Below are 24,206 nucleotides of genomic sequence, written 5' to 3'. Positions count from 1 at the left end.
GTCTGGGTTTGGCGCGAGTGTTAGCTTGTATTGCCCGGGTTGCCATAGGAACAGTTTTTCCTCGGCTTGGATCTCTGTGCCACAGCCTGGTTCATCCATTTGTGCCGCGGCCTGGATCTCTTCACCCCCTTTGCCTGCCTCAGTTTCTATATTCTCAGTTCCCAATGAAAGCCGCCCTGTTTAGGTTAGTGAGGAAGGCGGAGTATTTCTTACTCCCTATTTCCTTCAGGGTTTGATTATATATTTAGCCAATTTATCACTCAACCATACCTTCGGGTGTATTGCGAAACATCTGGAAGCTTCAAGGAGAGGTTTTTCTGTTTCTGGTTGAAGATCTTGTTGAGTTTTGGGAGAGATTTATTGGTATCGCCTCCTACCCCATCATTACTGTGACATCATCTCCTCATGCAAATTTTTAAAAAATTAAAACAAGAAGACAGAAAGGAGAAAGTGTCATGTTAAAGAAATGGACTTTCTGTCTAGTTTTGTGACCTTTATTATATTTTTCACATGAACAGTCAATTTTTTTTCTTTTTTATTTAGTGAGAGAAAGAGTGTGTGTGTGAGAGAGAGACAGAGGGAGGGACAGACAGGGGCAGATAGGCTGGAAGGGAGAGAGATGAGAAGCATCATCAGTCTTTCATTTTGGCTCCTTTGTTTATCATTGATTGCTTTCTCATATGTGCCTTGATGGGGGGGAGCTACAGCAGAGTGAATGACCCCTTGTTAAAGCCAGAGACCTTGGACAAAAGCCAGTGACCAGGGGGTCATGCTTATGATCACATGCTCAAGCTGGCAGCCCCACTCTCGAGCTGGTGAGCTGGCACTCAAGCTGTATTAGCCCACAGTCAAGCCAGCAACCTCGGGGTTTCGAACCTGGGTCCTCAGCATCACAATCCTAGGCTCTATTAACTGCACCACTGCCTGGTCAGGTCCAGTTTCTTTTTTCTTTTTAGAACAATTTACTATTTTAAAATATTTAACAGATACCTTATGATCATAGGATGAAACATAGATAATCCTTTATTTTTTTAACATTTTAAGAAAATTAGTTGATACCCTTAATAGAAGCATAGACCCGAATGATACCTCAGAAAACATTTTTCAATTATCCTTTAATTTTCCTCATGTTACTGATTCACAATTCTGTGTGTCTAATAAAAATCTCCAGATTTTGGAAACATTTACCAACCAAATCACTAATTTCTCGTCATCTTTTACTTAAGCCTTCTTGGATGACCTTCAGAGCAGAACAGAGGAAACACCAGAAGGTGAGTATTTCCCAAATCCTATTGACAAATTAATTTTCATCATGGTTATAAATGCAGGTAATAGTTGAAAAATGCAGACTATCTTAGGAAGTGCTGCCTTCCTTTCCTTATCTTTTCAACACAATGTCTGATAACATCATCATTATCATCTTTTTTTTTTACAGAGACAGAGGGAGAATCAGAGAGAGGGATAGACAGGGACAGACAGACAGGAATGGAGAGATGAGAAACATCAATCATTAGTTTCTCTTTGCGCATTGTGACAACTTAGTTGTTCGTTGATTGCTTTCTCATATGTGCCTTGACCGCGGGCCTTCAGCAGACCGAGTAACCCCTTGCTCGAGCCAGTGACCTTGAGTCCAAGCTGGTGAGCTTTTGCTCAAACCAGATGAGCCCTCACTCAAGCTGGCTACCTTGAGGTCTCGAACTTGGGTCCTCAGAATCCCAGTCCAATACTCTATCCACTGCACCACTGCCTGCTCAGGCATCATCATCATCTTAATAGTTAATAACAACAGCAACAATAGTAGCTACCACTTGTTTTATTTTCACATTGTTTCTGATTTTAAGAATTCCATATGAGCAATGGCTGGGTAACTCAGGAGCACTATACTGATACACCAAAGCTGTGGGTTCGATCCCCAGTCAGAGCCCATACTGGAAGCAACCAATGAATGCACAACTAAGTAGAACAACAAATCAATCTCTCTCTCTCTCTCTCTCTTCTTCCCTCCTTCTCTCCCTTTCTCTCTCTCTTAAGTCAATAGATTTTAAAAAAGAAATCTACATAAATTAACTCATTTAAACCTTACCTGTCCTTCCTTCTTTCTTTCTGTCTTCTTGTCTTCCTCCCTCCCTCCCTCCCTCCCTCCTTCCCCCTTCTCTTTTTTACTTTCTTCCTTCTCTCTTTCCTTCCCTCCTTCTCCTCCCTCCCTCCTTCCCACACTCCCTCTACCCCTCCCATTCTTCTTTCTTTCTTTCTTTCTTTCTTTCTTTCTTTCTTTCTTTCTTCTTTTTCTTTCTTTCTTTCCTTCTTTAATTCAGTGAAAGGAGGGGAGGCAGAGCCTGACTCCCACATGTGCTCCAACTGGGATCCAGTAGGCAAGCCCAATAGGGGATGATGCTCTGCCCATTGTAAGCATTGTTCTGTTGCTCAGCAACTGAACTCTTAGCACTTGAGGTGGAGGCCATGAAGCCATCCTCAGCACCAGGGGCCCACTCGCTCCAATTGAGCCATGGCTGCAGGAGGGGAAGAGAGAAAGAGAGGGAGAGAGAAGTGAGAGGGGAAGTGGTGGAGAAACAGATGGGTGCTTCTCCTGTGTGCCCTGGATGGGAATCAAACCCAAGACATTCACACACTGGGCCGATGCTCCACCACTCATCTGACTGATTTCAACTGCAGTTTTCTCTGCTGTGCTGAAGTGAGAGAGGCACTAAGACTCTCTGACTAAGGGAAGCTTAATGGTATATGGGTAGTTTGTACAGTGGATGGTCCCAGAGGAAGAAGGATTATAGGCTTCCCAGAATCAGAGCCACCAACTATAATAAAAGAAAGCATCTCCCATCTCTGAGGAGCTCCAGGTTTGATGTCTGAAAACCAACAAACAGTAACATGACTTAAGGACTTCATATATGTTATACATAATTCAACAGAAAGTCATCCATCTGAAACTGGTTTCAAATGCCTATTCCTGTAGGAGAAAGTAAGTTCTTTCTCTCAGCTCTGATTAGGCCACTCTCATCTTGTTTGGAATCATTTGTTCAGCATGTCTCCTTCTGTGCTGTGAGCTCTTTTGAGAGACTGGTCCATGCCTGATTCTTCTCAGAAGTTCCAGGCCCAGCTCAGGCTTCCGAGGGCCCAATTAGTATCTGTTGAATGAATTATTTTATATTTACAAATTAAACCAGAAGTTGGTCAATAAATGCTGGATTACTTTTATGAGATTTTAAATATGGACATGGGTGAGGAATAAATCAATAGCAGGACTGATATCTCACATTCATACTGTATTAAGAAGCTCACAAAACAATATAATGAACATCATTATATTTCATATCACTGTAACATTAAAAATTAGCATGTTATAGATCATGAAACTGAAATGAACTAGCTAGAGTTACAATCTTATTCAAACAGAATTGATTGGAACCAGTTAATGTAATTAAAAAGATTCTTTTCAAAATATAGCAATTTGAAAATTCAGCATCATTTTCTTTTTTGTCTAGATATGTTTCTGCCAACTATTTATTTACTCTCTTACCAATATTCCTCACTCTATTATATAGAAAGTTGAAATGAAAGAGCCTGAAAACATGAGTTTCAGTATTGGATTCACTACCCACATAGGCTCTTTCTTTTCCCTCTAATAGTCATACTCCCAATTCTTCCAAAGGTCATTGAAGCATTAATTGAAGTCATGCATGTGAAAATATATCGTAAGTCCTACAGAATTAAATAAAAGCATGTTATCTTTTACTATGTGACTTTCACATTGAAGGCAGTGTCCAGGACCCCATTCAGTCAGGAGTCCAGTTTGAAGGAATTGTCAGGAACAGCAAACTTGCTCACTGCAAGTGGCTCAGAGCAGGCCCAGAAACCAGTGCCCCATCCTGGTGAAGCAAGACTCTCTGGACACCATACTAAATGAAAATTGGGTAAGAGAAAATCATTTGGAGATTTCAGTTCCTCTGAGTCCTCTAGAAAAGCTAAAAAGTATGACCTAGGTATGTGGGATGGATTTTGTATAGGCCTGGATTTAAGCTCTATTAAGCTAAGACTGAATAGCTTTGGGCAAATCTTACAGATTCTCTGAGCTCTTGAATGCTAATGTGTAAAGTTAAATATGTGCATATAGTCTTCGACAGTATTCAATTCAATTGATTTAATTTTGTATGTATTTACTTATTTTTTAGGTAAGAGGAGGGGAGATAGTGAGGCTGACTCCCATATGCACTCTTACCAGGATCTACCTGGCAACCCTAAAGCTAGAGTACTGAGCTATCTTTTTTGTGCCTCAGGATGACATGCTCTGACTAACTGAGCCATCCTCAGCACCCAGGGCCAATGTTTGAACCAACTGAGCCACTGGATGTAGGAAAGGAAGAGGGAGAGAAGGGAGAGAGAGGAGGGCAGAGAAGGAGATGGTTGCTTCTCTTATGTACCCTGACTGGAATCAAACCCGGGAAATACATTGAGCCAACACTCTATCTACTGAGTCACCAGCCAGGGTTTAAATTCAATTTAAAAAAACTGAAACATGTAAATTGCCCAATTAATACATCTCTAATAATAGTGACCATATACTGTTGGTATTGTTTGCCCAGGCCTTTACTCAATACCTAACATATAATGTGTCCTCAATAAATATTTTATGAATAACTAAAGGTTTGGAAGTTAAATCTCATAATGGGAAGATCTAGAAACAAAAATTGCATTGGCCATTTGTAGTCACTGGGGAGGCTTACTCTCTCTGAACCAGTAGTTGACAGAGAAAAATACCAGAGTATATAGAAGGACAGGTGATAATTTTTTTTTTGTTTTGTTTTTTTGTTTTCATTTTTCTGAAGCTGGAAACAGGGAGAGACAGTCAGACAGACTCCCGCATGCGCCCGACCGGGATCCACCCGGCACGCCCACCAGGGGCGACGCTCTGCCCACCAGGGGGCGATGCTCTGCCCATCCTGGGCGTCGCCATGTTGCGACCAGAGCCACTCTAGCGCCTGAGGCAGAGGCCACAGAGCCCTCCCCAGCGCCTGGGCCATTTTTGCTCCAATGGAGCCTCGGCTGCGGGAGGGGAAGAGAGAGACAGAGAGGAAAGCGCGGCGGAGGGGTCGAGAAGCAAATGGGCGCTTCTCCTGTGTGCCCTGGCCGGGAATCGAACCCGGGTCCTCCGCACGCTAGGCCGATGCTCTACCGCTGGGACAGGTGATAATTTAATGGGAGCAGATTGTGTGTTTTCTGACAAAACAGGGACTAACACTCCATACCTCCCAACCTCACTCTTCTCCAACTTAGAACTCAGGAGAAAGGAAACTGAAGTGAACATATATAGCCTACGAGAAAGAAAGGGCCATGTGTACCAAGAGGTCAGCGAGCCCCAGGATGATGACTACTTCTGTAAGTGTCCTTCACAAAGAAGCATGTTATGTTTTCATCCAATAATTTTATCTGGTCCCCAAAGCATTCTGTTTCCCTATGGACCTGCACTACAGGATTGAGGCTCAATGATGTGAGTGATTGGGTTCTCTTTTTTTTTAATTTTTATTTTATTTATTCATTTTAGAAAGGAGAGACAGAAGGAGAGAGACAGAGAGAGGGAGAGAGGAGAGAGAGACAGAGAGTGCTTGGGTTCTCTTGGAGGCTCTTTATGTCCAGGAACATGCACTACACTTTCCCTAATTTCTATTGCTCTCACTTCCAGATTGTGAGAAGTGTCAGAACTGCTTCATTGACAGTTGTGCCATGCATAGGCCCCCTACATTTCTAAAAGACAGTGCAGTGGATAAGGGGCATCCAAACCGCTCAACCCTCACTCTGCCCCCTGGGTTGAGAATCAGACCATCGAGCATCTCTGAGGCTGGGCTTGGAGTGTGGAACGAGGCATCTGCTCTGCCAGTGGGTCTGCACTTTGGCCCTTATGAGGGTCATATCACAGAAGATGAAGAGGCAGGCAACAACAGATACTCCTGGCTGGTGAGAAGCATTAACCTCTTCCCCTGTCTTCTGGCTTCCCACATCCCTCCCATAGCTTAGTGAGACCTGCCCTTCTACACACTAGGACATGGATGTAGACAATATGGTTAGCTCTGGTTACTGAGTAGACTTTGCAGAACATGGAGCTCCTGTTGACGATCACAGGTTAAGTGGCAACAAAGTGGTACAGACACAAAGGAATGCCTCCTCCCAGCCCTGAGTGCACAGGTCAACTCAGATGTGATGAGTAAGAAAAATATGTGGTCACGAGTGGCAATGCATGCAACCTGAAAGAGCTTTGTTGACAATTGGGTAAAATAATTCTTCTATTACCTCCTCACCCAAAAAAACCCTTTATTTCTTCTTCCTGAAATGCAGATCACTAAAGGGAAAAACTGCTATGATTATGTGGATGGAAAGGATGAATCCTGGGCCAACTGGATGAGGTAAGGCCAAGAAGTTTCTGGGAGTCACGAGAACACTCATCCCTCTCAGGCCCATACATTTTTCCTTCTAATCATGCTTCCCTCAGTGGGCTCCCTCAATCCCCTTTCTCTTTTTTCTCCATTTGGTGCTCTTTCAAAGCAAGAGGTATTTAAGGGGAAAAAAGGGATAAAAATATAGCATATATCCTCAAAATATAAATCTCTAAGCTAGACAAAATTTAGGCACTGCAAAAACACTTTGAGGAGCCTGGATTATACTTAAATTGATCTAATGAACATTATTTTTTTTAAAAATTTATTTTTTTTAATGGGGTGACATCAATAAATCAGGATACATATATTCAAAGATAACATGTCCAGGTTATCTTGTCGTTCAATTATGTTGCATACCCATCACCCAAAGTCAGATTGTCCTCTGTCAACTTCTATCTAGTTTTCTTTGTGCCCCTCCCCCTCCCCCTTTCCCTCTCCCTCTCCCCCCTCCCCCCATAACCACCACACTCTTATCAATGTCTCTTAGTCTCACTTTTATGTCCCACCTACGTATGGAATAATGCACTTCCTGGTTTTTTCTGATTTACTTATTTCACTTCGTATAATGTTATCAAGATCCCACCATTTTGCTGTAAATGATCCGATGTCATCATTTCTTATGGCTGAGTAGTATTCCATAGTGTATATGTGCCACATCTACTTTATCCAGTCATCTATTGATGGAATTTTTGGTTGATGAACATTATTTAAGCCCTACTATATTCCAGTTTAGATGAAGATATTCATTACTTAAACAGATCATATAACCCATCTTCTTATGGAGGACTAATTGCAGACACAGTCAAACAATTGATTTTAGATATATTTAACTATAAATTTCCTATTTTTTGAGAAGTGCACAGTGCCAGGATACCTAAATCAAGGATAGCCTAAACCTGTGAGGGCAGCAAAATTTTCCAGCCTCATTTCTAACTAGAAATGAGTTCTGCAGCCTGCAGAGCAATGATCATGGGCCACTTTCCTGAAGGGGTCTTTTATCATGGGCTACAGACTGTGAATAAGCTATTATTGTTTTTTATTTTATTTTTTATTTTATTAAATTTAATGCAGTGACATTGATAAATCAGGGTACATATATTGAGAGAAAACACCTCCAGATTACTTTGACATTTGGTTATGCTGTATAACCCTCACACAAACCAAATTGTCTTTGTCACCTTCTATCTGGTTTTCTTTGTGCCCCTCCCTTCCCCATCCCCTATCTCCTTCTTTGCCTCATTCCCCCCTCCCCTCACCCCTCCACCCCCATTACCATCACATTCTTGTTCATGTCTCTGAGCCTCATTTTTATATCCCATCTATGTATGGATGCATATAGTTCTTTGTTTTTTCTGATTTACTTATTTCACTCCGTATAATGTTATCAAGGTCCATCCATGTTATTGTAAATGATCCGATGTCATCATTTCTTATGGCTGAGTAGTATTCCATAGTATATATGTACCAAAGCTTTTTAATCCACTCGTCCTCTGACGGACACTTGGGCTATTTCTAGATCTTCGAAAACTGTGAACAATGCTGCCACAAACAGGGGGGTGCATTTCTCATTTTGGAGCTGTTCTATGGTGTTCTTAGGGTATATTCCTAAAAGTGGGATAGCTGGGTCAAAAGGCAGTTCAATTTTCAACTTTTTGAGGAATCTCCATACTCTTTTCCACAGTGGCTGCACAAGTCTGCATTGCCACCAGCAGTGTAGGAGGATTCTCTTTTCTCCACATCCTCGCCAGCACTTATTCTGTGTTGTTTTGTTGATGAGCGCCATTCTGGCTGGTGTGAGGTGATATTTTATTGTGGTTTTAATTTGCATTTCTCTAATGATTAATGATGTTGAGCATGTTTTCATATGCCTATTGGCCATCTGTATGTCCTCTTTGGAGAAGTGGCATTTCATTTCTTTTTTCCATTTTTTGATTGGATTGTTTGTCTTCCTGGTGTTGAGATTTACAAGTTCTTTATAAATTTTGGTTATTAACCCCTTATCAGACATATTGTCAAATATGTTCTCCCATTATGTAGTTTGTCTTTTTATTCTGTTCTTATTGTCTTTAGCTGTGCAAAAGCTTTTTAGTTTGATATAGTTTCATTTTTTATCCTGTCTTTTATTTTCCTTGCCTGTAGAGATAAATCAGCAAATATATCGCTGCAAGAGATGTTGGATAGCTTACTGCCTATGTTTTCTTCTAAGATGCTTATGTTTTCACAGCTTACATTTAAGTCTTTTATCCATTTTGAGTTTATTTTTGGGAGTGGTGTAAGCTGGTGATCTAGTTTCATTTTTTTGCAGGTAGCTGTCCAATTTTCCCAACACCATTTGTTGAAGATGCTGCCTTTACTCCATTGTATTTCTTTACCTCCTTTGTCAAATATCAGTTGTCCATAGAGCTGTGGGTTTATTTCTGGGTTTTATGTTCTGTTCCATTGATCTATATACCTGTTCTTATGCCAGTACCAGGCTGTTTTGAGTACAGTGGTCTTGTAGTATAACTTGATATCAGGAAGTGTGATACCTCCCACTTTCTTCTTCTTTTTTTTATAAATAAATTTTTTTAATGGGGTGACATCAATAAATCAGGGTACATATATTCAAAGAAAACATTTCCAGGTTATCTTGTCATTTAGTTCTGTTGCATACCCATCACCCAAAGAGAGATCGTCCTCCGTCACCCTCTATCCAGTTTTTTGTACCACTCCCCCTCCTCCTTCCCTCTTCCTCCTTCCCTCCCCCAACCCCCTGTAACCACCACACTCCTGTCCAAGTCTCTTAGTCTCGCTTTTATGTCCCACCAATGTATGGAATCCTGCAGTTCTTGTTTTTTTCTGATTCACTTATTTCACTCCGCATAATGTTATCAAGTTCCACCATTCTGCTGAAAGTGACCCGCTGTCATCATTTCTTCTAGCTGAATAGTATACCATGGTGTATATGTGCCCCATCTTCTTTATCCAGTCTTCTATTTTTTTTACAGTGATAAAAAGCCTTTAAGCAAACTCTTGGCCAATACAGCAAGAATCCATAAAAGAGTAGTGACCTTAACATGTTCACCAAGTCCAAGTTGGCCCCATCACTATGCCAAACCCCTGAAAAATGCAACCCAACCACAGTACAGTCTGTTAGGAGCTGTCACGGGGAGCAGGAGTCCAGGAAAAGTCCTCATGGCACTGGAATTGTTGTCACCATTCTATACTTTGCAGCTCATGTCCAAGTCCCAATGACCGCTGCTTCTAGCTGGTAATGATTCAGGTAGACTGGAAAAGCCATTTGCAGCATGCGTGGATATGGACCTTCTGTTCTCCTCAGCCTGGAGAGATGAGACCAGTTTGCATTTCCCTGGAGCTCTGTGACTGTGGCATGGTAAAGAGAACCTTAGGATACACTAAGCTGGGTGGCAAAGGTAGATTCATAATAGAAGTTGTCAAAAGGGGAAAAGAGAGCTCTAAATTAGGAGTAGGTCCCAGCCTGAAATATGATTGGGGCATTGAGGTAGGAGGGATAAAGAAAAACACTATATGTTAAGCAAAGCAACAGAAAATAGGAATATCAACACCCACAACAGAGATCTTTGAAGGAGAATAAAAAACCTGACTATTCAGGCAACACATAGTTAAGTGGCCCTTGTGCAAATGAGATCAGTTTACCTGCTTCTTGGAAGAAATACCCTAGGCTTGTCCACAGTGTCGTAGATGGGGCTGACGGCTCTGGGCACCTTCAGCTTTCAGTGGCAAACCCCAGCTTTCTGGGCAAGGTTAGGTCATAGGTGGCTGGAGCAGGGCTGGAAAAGACTGAACACTCCCTTATAGGAGCTAGGGGGAAGCCTACCTTCCAGTGTCCCTGTTTCCTCACAGCAGAGGCATGTAAGCCTGGCAGGCTTTTAGCTCAAAGACCTTCCTTTCCACTACTGAAGCAGGACCCAGATGGCATCCTATGAGACCCCTTTGGGGCATTGGAGCCTTTAAGGGTGTATCCTAAAAGCTGGTAGTTCCCCTGATCTCTATTGGGCTTTTTCTGCCTCTAGGTATCTTAAAAGCCATGCTCAGAAGATCTCGCTGAGGGGTTTGAGGATCCCCATCTGCCTATATAAATCTTTTCCATATATCTGGAGCTATTTGGAAAAAGACAAAACAGTGTTATTAGCTGGATCTAATAAAGAAGGTAGTAGTTTGCAGGTGAAAAAGATTTGGTGTCTCCTGTTTATCAGAATTCAAAAGAAATGTAAATTTTTTTAAAAAATAAAAAGCATGATATAGTAGACCCAAAGGAGTTCCAGGATATGAGTACCCCCTTTGAAAGTTTTTTTTTTTTAATTGACCTTAAAATATTTGCTGAGTACACTTTAATAATACCTTAGCTTTAAAGATTGTAAGCATGAAAAAATACAGTAAATGCTTTTGCTCCATATGCAGGAGCATTTTCAGTTTAGCCAGTTTAGGAAATCCAATAATAGAACAATGCATACAGACCATGAGCTATAACATGCTTAGCAGCCTCTCCTGTTCTGACAGAGATTACTATAGATCCGGAATATGTATCCACTGTAATGTGGACATATGACTGTTTGCTAAATGAAGGTATATGAGTAACATCCATCTGCCAAAGTTGTCCTGGTAGGGGTCCTTGAAGGTTAACTCCAAATGAAGGGGCAGTATAGGACCCCTTGGACAGGATTTCCCAATCTGCCATGCTGCTTCCCGAGAAAGTTGAAACTGTTTACACCAGGCTGCAGCGTTCTGGTGATGAATTGCATGAGACTGACTAGCTCGGACTGTCGTTGTTGTTCCATATAATTTTCTTTTGGGTAGCTTGATCAACAAGGGCATTCCTAGGCCCTGGCCGGTTGGCTCAGTGGTAGAGCATTGGCCTGGTGTGCAGGATTCCTGGGTTTGATGCCAAGTCAGAGCACACAGGAGAAGCGCCTATCTACTTCTCCACCCCTTCCCCCTCTCCTTCTCTGTCTCTTTCTTCCCCTCCCGCAGCCAAGGCTTTACCAGAGCGAAGCCACCCCATGCACTAAGGATGGCCCCATGGCCTCTGCCTCAGTAGCTAGAATGGCTCTGGTTGCAACAGAGCAACATCCCAGATGGGCAGAGTATGCCCCCCTGGTAGGCATGCCAAGTGGATCCCGGTCAGGTGCATGCGGGAGTCTGTCTGACTGCCTCCCCATTTCCATCTTCAGAAAAAATACAAAAAATAAATAAATAAAAGAAAAAATACAACAACAACAACAAAAAAAAAAAAAAAAGAAAAGAGAAAAAAAAGAAAAAAAAAGGGCATTCCCTTGTGCTAAAGCTCCAGGGAGCATGGAGTGAGCTTGAGTATGTCCTATGAAACATGGAGCTCTATGTTGACATATAAGTCTTTGAAGAAGGAGGAACTGCTGAAATAGTTCATCAGCATTTTTCCCAAAGACAGCAGTCTTTATAGTGGAAACACCATAAGTAAATATTTGCTGTCAGTCTATAGATTAAAGGAAGAATATTGCAAATTCTGAAAAGCCATGATCTTTAAGTCCCTCTCTACCCCCCACCCTGTAAACCCCAACACTGTTGTCCATGTCTCTGAGTCTCATCTTTATTTCCCACCTATGTATGGAATCATATAGTTCTTAGATTTTTCTGATTTACTTTCGCTCAGTATAATGTTATCAAGGCCTATCCATGTTGTAAAAGATCCTATGTCATCATTTCTTATGGCTGAATAGTATTCCATTGTATATATATATACCAAAGCTTTTTAATCCACTCGTCCTCTGATGGACACGGGCTGTTTTCAGATCTTTGCTATTGTGAAAAATGCTACCATAAACATGGGGGTGCATTTCTTCTTTTGAAACAGTGCTATGGTGTTCTTGGGGTATATTCCTAACAGTGTTATAGCTGGGTCAAAAGGCAGTTCAATTTTTAATTTCTTGAGGAATCTCCATACTGTTTTCCACAGTGGTTGCACCAGTCTGCATTCCCACCAGCAGTGCAGGAGGGTTCCCTTTTCTCCACATCCTCGCCAGCACTTATTCTGTGTTGTTTTATTGATGAGCGCTGTTCTGACTGGTGTGAGTGATATCTCATTGTGGTTTTAATTTGCATTTCTCTAATGATTAGTGATGTTGAGCATGTTTTCATATGCCTATTGGCCATCTGTATGTCCTCTTTGGAAAAGTGTCTATTCATCTCTTTTGCCCATTTTTGGATTGGGTTGTTTGTCTTCCTGGTGTTGAGTTTTACAAGTTCTTTATAAATTTTGGTTATTAACCCCTTATCAGACGTATTGTCAAATATGTTCTCCCATTGTGTAGTTTCTCTTTTTATTCTGTTCTTGTTGTCTTTAGCTGTGCAAAGGATTTTAGTTTGATATAGTCCCATTTATTTATTCTGTCTTTTATTTCACTTCCCCGAGGAGATAAATCAGCAAATATATTGCTCCGAGAGATGTCCGAGAGCTTACTGCCTATGTTTTCTTCTAAGATGCTTATGGTTTCACGGCCTACATTCAAGTCTTTTATCCATTTTGAGTTTATTTTTGTAAGTGGTGTAAGCTGGTGATCTAGTTTCATTTTTTTGCAGGTAGCTGTCCAATTTTGCCAACACCATTTGTTAAAGAGGCTGTCTTTAGTCCATTGTATTTCCTTACCTCATTTATCAAATATCAGTTGTCCATAGAACTGTGGATTTATTTCTGGGTTCTCAGTTCTGTTTCATTGATCTATATGCCTGTTCTTATGCCAGTACCAGGCTGTTTTGAGTACAACGGCCTTGTAGTATAACTTGATATCAAGAAGTGTGATACCTCCCACTTTATTCTTCTTTTTTAAAATTGCTGAGGCTATTCGTGTTCTTTTTTGGTTCCATATAAATTTTTGGAATATGTGTTCTATATCTTTGAAGTATGTCATTGGTATTTTAATTGGTATTGCATTGAATTTATAGATTGCTTTGGGTAATACAGACATTTTAATGATATTTATTCTTCCTAACCATGAGCACAGTATATCCTTCCACTTGTTTGTATCTTCCTTGATTTCTTTTATCAATGTTTTGTAATTTTCCGAGTACATGTCTTTTGTCTCCTTGGTTAAGTTTACTCCTAGGTACTTTATTTTTTTGGTTGTAATTGTGAAGGGGATTGTTTCCTTAATTTCTCTTTCTGACTGTTCATTGTTGGTGTATAAAAATGCTTCTGATTTCTGAGTATTGATTTTATATCCTGCCACTTTGCTGAACGTATTTATCAGGTCCAGTAGTTTTTTGACTGAGACTTTAGGGTTTTCTATATACAATATCATATCATCTGCAAATAATGATAGTTTTACTTCTTCTTTTCCAACTTGAATGCCTTTTATTTCTTCTTCTTGTCTGATTGCTGTAGCTAGGACTTCCAGGACTGTGTTAAATAAGAGTGGTGAAAGGGGGCACCCCTGCCTTGTTCCTGATCTTAAGGGTATTGCTTTTAATTTTTTCCCATCGAGTATGATGTTGGCTGTGGGTTTCTCATAGATGGCTTTTATCATGTTGAGGTATGTTTCCTGTATTCCCACTTTGCTGAGAGTTTTGATCATAAATGGGTGCTGGATTTTATCAAATGCTTTTTCTGCATCTATTGAAATTATCATGTGGTTTTTCTCCTTATTTTTGTTTATGTGCTGAATCACATTGATTGATTTACGAATATTGTACCAGCCTTGCCTCCCCAGAATAAATCCCACTTGATCATGGTGTATGATTTTTTCCATATCTTGTTGGATCCGGTTTGCTAATATTTTGTTGAGGATTTTAGCATCTAAATTCATCAGAGATATTGGCCTATAATTTTCTTTCTTTGTGTTGTCTTTGCCTGGTTTTGGAATCAGAATTATCCTCGCCTCATAAAAGGAGCTTGGAAGTCTTCCTTCCTCTTGAATTTTTTGAAATAGTTTGAGAAGGATAGGAGTTAGTTCTTCTTTGAATATTTGGTAGAATTCCGTTGTGAAGCCATCGGGCCCCAGACTTTCATTTGTTGGTCGTTTTTTGATAACTGTTTCGATCTCATTTGTTGTAATCGGTCTGTTTAGGTTTTCTGATTCTTCCAGATTGATTTTTGGAAGATTGTATGTTTCAAGGAATTTGTCCATTTCATCTAGGTTGTCTAGTTTTTTGGCATACAGTTCTTCATAGTATTTTCTTACAATATTTTGTATTTCTGTTGTGTCAGTTGTTATTTCTCCTCCCTCATTTCTAATTTTATTTATTTGAGGCCTCTCTCTCTTTTTCTTGGTGAGTCTACTTAAAGGCTCATCAATCTTGTTTACCTTTTCAAAGAACCAGCTCCTAGTTTCATTGAACCTCTGTATTGTTTCTTTAGCCTCTCTGTCATGTATTTCTCCTCTGATCTTTATTATTTCCTTCCTTCTACTACATTTGGGCTTTACTTGCTGTTCTTTTTCTAATTCTTTTAGATGCAGGGTTAAGTTGTTTATTTGAGCTTTTTCTAGCTTCTGAAAGTGTGCCTGTAGTGCTATGAACTTCCCTCTCAGAACTGCTTTCGCTGTGTCCCATAAATTTTGAGTAGTTGTATGCTCATTGTCATTCGTTTCTAGGAATTTTTTTATTTCTTCTTTGATCTCATTCTTAATCCATTCAATATTTTTTTTAAATAAATTTTTATTAATGGTAATGGGATGACATTAATAAATCAGGGTACATATATTCAAAGAAAACATGTCTAGGTTATTTTGTCATTAAATTATGTTGCATACCCCTCGCCCAAAGTCAGATTGTCCTTCGCCACCCTCTATCTAGTACTCTGTGCCCCTCCCCCTCCCCCTAACTCTCCCCCTGTTCTCCCTCCCCCCACCCCTGGTAACCACCACACTCTTGTCCATGTCTCTTAGTCTCATTTTTATGTTCCACCAATGTATGGAATCATGTAGTTCTTGTTTTTTTCTGATTTACTTATTTCACTCCTTATAATGTTATCAAGATCCCACCATTTTGCTGTAAATGATCTGATGTCATCGTTTCTTATGGCTGAGTAGTATTCCATAGTGTATATGTGCCACATCTTCTTTATCCAGTCTTCTATTGAAGGGCTTTTTGGTTGTTTCCATGTCTTGGCCACTGTGAACAGTGCTGCAATGAACACGGGGCTACATGTGTCTTCACGTATCAATGTTTCTGAGGTTTTGGGGTATATACCCAGTAGAGGGATTGCTGGGTCATAAGGTAGTTCTATTTGCAGTTTTTTGAGGAACCACCATACTTTCCTCCATAATGGTTGTACTACTTTACAGTCCCACCAACAGTGAATGAGGGTTCCTTTTTCTCCACAGCCTCTCCAACATTTGCTATTACCCGTCTTGTTGATCATAGCTAATCTAACAGGGGTGAGGTGGTATCTCATTGTAGTTTTGATTTGCATTTCCCTAATAACTAATGAAGCTGAGCATTTTTTCATATATCTGTTGGCCATTTGTATCTCTTCCTGGGAGAAGTGTCTATTCATGTCTTCTTCCCATTTTTTTATTGGATTGTTTGTTTGTTTGTTGTTGAGTTTTATGAGTTCTTTGTAAATTTTGGAAATTAGGCCCTTATCTGAGCTGTTGTTTGAAAATATCATTTCCCATTTAGTTGGCTGTCTGTTTATTTTTATATCAGTTTCTCTTGCTGAGCAAAAACTTTTTATTCTGATGTAGTCCCATTCATTTATCTTTGCCTTCACTTCTCTTGCCATTGGAGTCAAGTTCATCAAATGTTCTTTAAAACCCAGGTCCATGAGTTTAGTACCTATGTCTTCTTCTATGTACTTTATTGTTTCAGGTCTTATATTTAGGTCTTTGATCCATTTTGAATTAATTTTAGTACACGGGGACAGGCTGTAGTCGAGTTTCATTCTTTTGCATGTGGCTTTCCAGTTTTCCCAACACCATTTGTTGAATAGGCTTTCTTTTCTCCATTGTGTGTTGTTGGCCCCTTTATCAAAGATTATTTGACCATATATATGTGGTTTTATTTCTGGGCTTTCTATTCTGTTCCATTGGTCTGAGTGTCTATTTTTCTGCCAATACCATGCTGTTTTGATTATTGTGGCCCTATAATATAGTTTAAAGTCAGGTATTGTAATGCCCCCAGCTTCATTCTTTTTCCTTAGGATTGTTTTGGCTATTCGGGGTTTTTTATAGTTCCATATAAATCTGATGATTTTTTGTTCCATTTCTTTAAAAAATCCCATAGGGATTTTGATGGGAATTGCATTAAATTTGTATATTGCTTTGGGTAATATGGCCATTTTGATTATATTTATTCTTCCTATCCAAGAACAAGGAATATTTTTCCATCTCATTGTATCTTTTTCGATTTCTCTTAACAATGCTTTGTAATTTTCATTATATAGGTCCTTTACATTCTTTGTTATGTTTATTCCTAGGTATTTTATTTTTTTTGTTGCAATCGTGAAGGGGATTATTTTTTTGAGTTCGTTTTCTAATATTTTATTGTTGGCATAGAGAAAGGCTATGGACTTCTGTATGTTAATTTTGTATCCTGCGACCTTACTGTATTGGTTTATTGTTTCTAATAATCTTTTTGTGGAGTCCTTCGGGTTTTCGATGTATAGGATCATATCATCAGCAAAAAGTGATACCTTTACTTCTTCTTTTCCAATATGGATGCCTTTTATTTCTTTGTCTTGTCTGATTGCTCTGGCCAGAACTTCTAGCACCACATTAAATAAGAGTGGAGAGAGTGGAAAACCCTGTCTTGTTCCTGATTTAAGGTAGAAAGTCCTCAGTTTTATGCCATTTAAAATGATGTTGGCTGATGGTTTATCATATATGGCCTTTATCATGTTGAGATATTTTCCTTCTATACCCATTTTGTTGAGAGTCTTAAACATAAAATTGTGTTGTATTTTATCAAAAGCCTTTTCTGCATCTATTGATAAGATCATATGGTTTTTGTTCTTTCTTTTGTTGATATGGTGTATTACGTTAACCGTTTTGCGTATGTTGAACCATCCTTGAGATTCTGGGATGAATCCCACTTGATCATGATGTATTATTTTTTTAATATGTTGTTGTATTCGGTTTGCCAGTATTTTGTTTAGAATTTTAGCATCTGTATTCATTAGAGATATTGGTCTGTAGTTTTCTTTCTTTGTGCCATCCTTGCCAGGTTTTGGTATGAGGGTTATGTTGGCCTCATAAAATGTGTTTGGAAGTATTGCTTCTTCTTCAATTTTTTGGAAGACTTTGAGTAGAATAGGAACCAAGTCTTCTTTGAATGTTTGATAGAATTCACTAGTATAACCGTCTGGGCCTGGACTTTTATTTTTGGGGAGGTTTTTAATAGTTTTTTCTATTTCCTCCCTGCTGATTGGTCTGTTTAGGCTTTCTGCTTCTTCATGACTCAGTCTAGGAAGGTTGTATTGTTCTAGGAATTTATCCATTTCTTCTAGATTGTTGTATTTGGTGGCATATAATTTTTCATAGTATTCTACAATAATTCTTTGTATATCTATGATGTCTGTGGTGATCTCTCCTCTTTCATTTTGGATTTTATTTATTTGAGTCCTGTGCCTTTTTTCCTTGGTGAGTCTTGCCAAGGGTTTGTCAATTTTGTTGATCTTTTCAAAGAACCAGCTCCTTGTTTTATTGATTTTTTCTATAGTTTTTCTGTTCTCTATTTCATTTATTTCTGCTCTGATTTTTATTATCTCCTTTCTTCGGCTGGTTTTGGGTTGTCTTTGTTCTTCTTTTTCTAGTTCCTTAAGGTGTGAAGTTAAGTGGTTTACTTCGGCTCTCTCTTGTTTGTTCATATAGGCCTGAAGTGATATGAACTTTCCTCTTATTACTGCTTTTGCAGCATCCCAGAGATTCTGATATGTCGTATTTTCATTTTCATTTGTCTGTATGTATCTTTTGATCTCTGCGCTTATTTCTTCTTTGACCCATTCATTTTTTAGAAGTATGTTGTTTAGTTTCCACATTTTTGTGGTTTTTTCCCCCTCTTTTTTGCAGTTGAATTCTAGTTTCAAGGCTTTATGATCAGAAAATATGCTTGGTACAATTTCAATTTTTCTAAATTTGCTGATATTGTCTTTGTGGCCCAACATATGGTCAATTCTTGAGAATGTTCCATGTACACTAGAGAAAAATGTATACTCTGTCGCTTTGGGATGAAGTGTCCTGTAGATGTCTATCATATCCAGGTGTTCTAGTATTTCGTTCAAGGCCACTATATCTTTATTGATTCTCTGTTTGGATGACCGATCTAGAGCCGTCAGCGGAGTATTGAGGTCTCCAAGTATGATTGTATTTTTGTTAGTTTTTGTTTTAAGGTCAATAAGTAGCTGTCTTATATATTTTGGTGCTCCTTGGTTTGGTGCATATATATTAAGGATTGTTATGTCTTCTTGATTCAGTGTCCCCTTAATCATTATGAAGTGACCATTTTTGTCTCTGAGTACTTTTTCTGTCTTGTAGTCAGCATTATCAGATATGAGTATTGCTACACCTGCTTTTTTTTGGGTGTTGTTTGCTTGGAGTATTGTTTTCCAGCCTTTCACTTTGAATTTGTTTTTATCCTTGTTGCTTAGATGTGTTTCTTGTAGGCAGCATATAGTTGGATTTTCTTTTTTAATCCATTTTGCTACTCTGTGTCTTTTTATTGGTAAGTTTAATCCATTTACATTTAGTGTAATTATTGACACTTGTGGGTTCCCTACTGCCATTTTATAAATTGCTTTCTGTTAGTTTTGTATCTAGTTTGATTCTTCTCTTTTGTTTTTCTATCATTTGTTTCTGTTTGTTTGTGTTCCATACTTCTTTCCTCTGTTGCTACCTTTTTTAAGTCATGTGTTTTTGTGGTGGCTTTTTCTAGGGTGGTTACCATTAAGTAATGAAAAGGGTACCTACCATATTCATTGTAGTACCCTATCTTATAAGTATTTCTGCACTTCATCGTCCTTTGCTACTGTTAATCTCCATTCTCTCCCCCCCCTTTTTTTTTTTCCTTTGTTGTCACAGTTTAAGTTTGGTTTTATTGTGTTCTTGGTGAAGCTGTTACTTGTGGTGTTGTTTTCTTTTGTTCTTTGAATCTGGTTGGAAAACCCCCTTTAGTATTTCCTGGAGTGGGGGCTTTCTCGTGATAAATTCTCTCATCTTTTCTGTATTTGTGAATGTTTTTATATCTCCTTCATACTTGAAGGATAGCTTTGATGGGTATAGTATTCTTGGCTGAAAGTTCCTCTCTTTCAGGGCTTTAAATATTGGGGTCCACTCTCTTCTAGCTTGTAGAGTTTCTGCTGAGAAATCTGATGATAATCTAATAGGCCTTCCTTTATATGTTGTACTCTTCTTTTCCCTGGCTGCCTTGAGAATTTTTTCTTTGTCATTGGTTTGTGTCATCTTTATTATGATGTGCCTTGGAGTGGGTTTGTTGGGGTTAAGAAAACTCGGTGTTCTGTTTGCTTCTTGAATTTGAGGCTTTAGTTCTTTCCACAGGCTTGGGAAGTTCTCGTCTATTATTTGTTTGAGTATATTCTCCATTCCATTTTCTTTCTCTTCTCCCTCTGATATACCTATTATTCTTATGTTATTCTTTCTGATGGAGTCAGATAATTCCTGTAGGGCTTTCTCGTTTTTTATTATTTTTGAGTCTCTTTCTTCTTCTCTCTGTTGTGCCTCAAGTTGTTTGTCTTCTATTTCACTAATCCTATCTTCAATCTGGGTTGTTCTGCTAGCTAAGCTTGTTACCTCGTTTTTCAGCTCGTGAATTGAGTTTTTCATTTCTGTTTGATTTGTTTTTATAGTTTCAATTTCCTTGGTAATATATTCTTTGTGTTCATTGAGTTGTTTTCTGATCTCCCTATATTGCCTTTCCGTGTTTTCTTGTATATCTCTGAGTATTTTTAAGATTTCTATTTTAAATTCTCTGTCATTTAGCTCCAAGGCTTCCAATATGTTAAGTCTTTTCTCCATAGATTTTTCCACATCTATTTGTGTTACCTCTCTTTCTTTTGTATCCATAATATTCGATTTCCTCTTTCTTATTGGCATCTGGTGGTGGTCTTGTTGATAGCACTAATTAGAATTAATAAGGAGTAAAAAGTAAAAAACAAAAAACAAAAACAAAAACAAAAAAAACAAAACAAACAAACAAACAAAAAAAACCAGAGGGTAAAACACCCCACAAAAAAAGCAGTAATAATTTATTGTTTCCCCCTTTTTTTTTTCTTTGTTCCACTTCCCTCCTCTCCCCTCCTCAGGGAAATATCGTGCCTATAATGGAGGGCCTGGTTTGCGGTGAAGAGTTCAAGGGGGCAAAAAATAAAAAAAATAAAAAAAATAAAAATAAAAAAATTAAAAAAAAAAATTAAAAATAAAAAAAGGAAGAAAATCTTAGACAAGCATAAGTTGATCTGCCTGCGGGTGACGGTCAACCAAGAGATATAATGAGAGGGAGAAGAGGGAACCAGAAAAAAGGACAAAAAAAGGAATAATAAAGAAGAAAAAATAAAAATAATAAGTAAAAATACGTTGTAGTAAGTGGAGCAAAGACCAAATACAATGGAGACCTTGGGTTGGGAGGACCCAAAATGCCACAAAAACAAACCAACCAGAAAAAAACAAAAACAATACCGAAAAAGAAAAACAAAGCCAAAAAAAAAAAAAAAACCTTGAGTCCCAAATTAACTAATTTGTTCGTGATTGAGGATTAAATGGGAGGAAAGTAAAACGAGAAAAGAAAAAAGGAATATAAAGGGAAAAATAAGAAAAAGAGAAAAACGAAGGAAGAAATAAGAAAGCAAGAGAAAAAAAACAAAATAAGGCAAAAAAAAACAAAAGAGGAGAGAGTGAGAATTAAGTGTCCTGGAGTATAACCCCAAAGGAGGGTGAGGATGAAGAAGAGAAATAAAATGTAACACTTATGGGTAGTGTAGTTCAAGAAAAGGGAAGCATAAGATGGGCAGAGAATAGAAGGACTGAGGTGGAGGAAATAAAGACAATAAGATAGAAGGAACAAACAACAAAAAAACAAACAAAAAAAAAACAGTGGAACAAGCTGCAAGGTCTGTGGATTTTTCCTGATTTTGAGATGTCAACCTCTTCCTCCTTCTCCTCTCTCCCTCTTCCCGGTCGGCGACTCTGCACCCCAGGCCCTGCCCCTGCGCCACACCCAGGCAGGGACTTGCAGTTGATGGGGTTCTACGGCAATGTCACACAATTGGCTTTAGTCTTGCTGGTAATCAAGGCCTGCCGGCGTCTGCAGGGTCTAACGACGAGAGAGTTCGCCTTCGTGGATTCTCTCTCCCAGTCCCCCCCTCCCGAACCAGCAGCCTGGCGATCCAGCCACAAGGCTGCCACTGCTTCTGCCTGGGGAGTAAGAGGCTCAAAGAGCTGGGAAATCCCCACTCTATCCCCACTCAGTGCAAGGCTCTGGGAAGGGCTCTGACAGTCAGGGCCTCCAGTGTAATCAGGCGGGGGTGGGAGTCAATTGTTGTCAAGGTGATTGTTCAGCGCCTAGCATTCCGTTGGACCTCTCAACCCAGGCTTTCCACACTTTGTAGCCTGTTTTGGCCGGTAAGAAGAGGCACTAGTCTCTGCTTGCGACTAGTGTGGTATAGATCTTATTATCTGCCAAGTCCTTCTTGTTAGCGTTTATCCCTGAATATGGAGGCTCTATCAATCAGAAGTTGCCCCCGCCCCTTTAGCGAGAGGCACCAAAAAATATCACGCCTCTTGTCTTGGGTCGGTGAACTGAGAGAGATCTTATCAATTAGAACCGAGGGTGCGCAGATTTCACGGGTTAAGTTAATTTTAGTAATTGGGTCGCAGCTGTGCTCCCGAAGGTATTTCAGGCTGCCTGCGCGCGCCCCTCCCCCAACGCTTGATTGTTAGCTTGAATGGCTGGGTGAGGTGCCCCGCCCGCGGAGAGAATCTCCCAAGTAGGGAATACCGCCCTGGGGCCTCTCCCGCTCCCCGTGCGCGGGCCGCTGGGAACGTTAGCGGTGCTCGGTCTGCAATGCTCGGTCTGCAACCAGACCGGGAGCGCGCCAGCAGCTGCTCGCCGCTCGTTCTGCAACCGACCCGGGCACTGTTCGCGGCCGCTGGCGGCGGCGGCGGCGGCGGCTGGCGGCGGCTTCCGAGTGCGGGATGACTTACCACAAGCGGACTTTCTCGCGGCTTGAATGAACGTCCCTGCGGTAGCTTCCTCCACACCCTCGTCTCTCAGATTCGAGCGATAACAGTCCTTTTGCTTTCAGTTTGCTCCGAAGATAAATTTTCCTGTTTCTAGTTGATAAATTTGTTGTGATTTTGGGGAGATCTGTCGAACGCGCTTCTCACGGTGCCATTTCCGTGACGTCACTCAATCCATTCAATATTTAACACCCTGCTCTTTAGTTTCCATGTGTTTGAGAATTTTTGAGCTTTTCTACTGTGATTCATTTCTAGTTTCATGCCGTTGTGATCGGAGAAAGTGCTTGATATGATTTCAGTCTTCTTAAATTTGTTGAGAGCACTTTTGTGCCCTAACATGTGGTCTATCCTAGAGAATGTTCCATGAGCACTTGAAAAGAATGTATATTCTGCTGTTTAGGGTAAAAGATTCTGAAGATATCTATTAAATCGAGTTGATCTAGTGTTTCCAAAAGTCTGCTGTTTCTTTGTTAACTTTCTTTCTTGAGGATCTATCTAGTGATGTTAGTGGGGTATTGAAATCCCCTACTATTATAGTATTGCTGTTGATCTTGCTCTTTAAATCCATCAAAGTCTGCTTTATATATTTGGGTGCTCCTATATTAGGTGAATAGATATTTATAATAGTTATATCTTCCTGTTGGATTACTCCCTTTATCATTATGTAGTGGCCTTTTTTTTATCTCTTACTATATCCTTTGTTTTAAAGTCCAATTTGTCTGATATAAGTATTGCTACCTCTGCTTTTTTTTCATTTCCGTTTGCATGAAATGGTTTTTTCTATACTTTTACCTTCAATCTATGTGTGTCTTTTGTTCTAAGGTGTGTCTCTTGTAGACAGCATATGTATGAGTCCTGTTTTATTATCCACGCAGCTACCCTATGTCTTTTTATTGGATCATTTAATCCATTTACATTTAAGGTTATTATTGAAATGTAGTTGTTTATTGCTATTTTTTTCTTTAAAGGTGTATTCTTTTTTTGCTATATTCTTTTCTCATTTTGATCTGTTTACAACAGGTCCCTTACCATTTCCTGCAGCATTGGTTTGGTTGTAATGAATTCCTTGAGTTGTTTTTTGTCTGGGAAGCTTTTTATTTCTCCTTCGATTTTAAACGATAGCCTTGCTGGATAAAGTAGTCTTGGTTGTAGATTCTTATTCTGCATTACTTTGAATATTTCTTGCCATTCCCTTCCGGCCTCAAGTGTTTCTGTTGAGAAATCGGATGTCATCCTTATGGGGGCTCCTTTGTAGATGATAACTTTTTTTTTTCTTGCAGCTTTTAATATTTTCTCTTTTTCGCTCAGCTTTGGTATTTTAATTATGATGTGTCTTGGTGTAGGTTTCTTTGGGTTTCTCTTTAATGGAGTCCTCTGTGCTTTTTGGACTTGTGAGAGTTTCTCTTGCATTAATTTAGGGAAGTTTTCAGCTATGATATGATTGAACAACATCTCTATTCCTTGCTTCTTTTCTTCTTCTTCAGGAACACCTATGACGTGGATGTTATTTCTCTTCATATTGTCACAGAGCTCTCTAAGAGTTTCCTCTGACTTTTTGAGTCTCTTTTCTCTTTTCTTC

General features: G+C 39.4%; 1 pseudogene; it reads left to right on the top strand.

The window, feature by feature from the left end:
- Window positions 1–24,206, top strand: part of LOC136386502 (histone-lysine N-methyltransferase PRDM7-like) — a 39,543-nt pseudogene that overhangs the window by 9,589 nt on the left and 5,748 nt on the right.

The sequence above is a fragment of the Saccopteryx leptura genome, chromosome X (assembly GCF_036850995.1).
Source record: "Saccopteryx leptura isolate mSacLep1 chromosome X, mSacLep1_pri_phased_curated, whole genome shotgun sequence".
NCBI classification, from domain to species: domain Eukaryota; kingdom Metazoa; phylum Chordata; class Mammalia; order Chiroptera; family Emballonuridae; genus Saccopteryx; species Saccopteryx leptura.
Note: the sequence above shows the minus strand (reverse complement) of the source record. Positions and strands in the feature narration are given on the sequence as shown.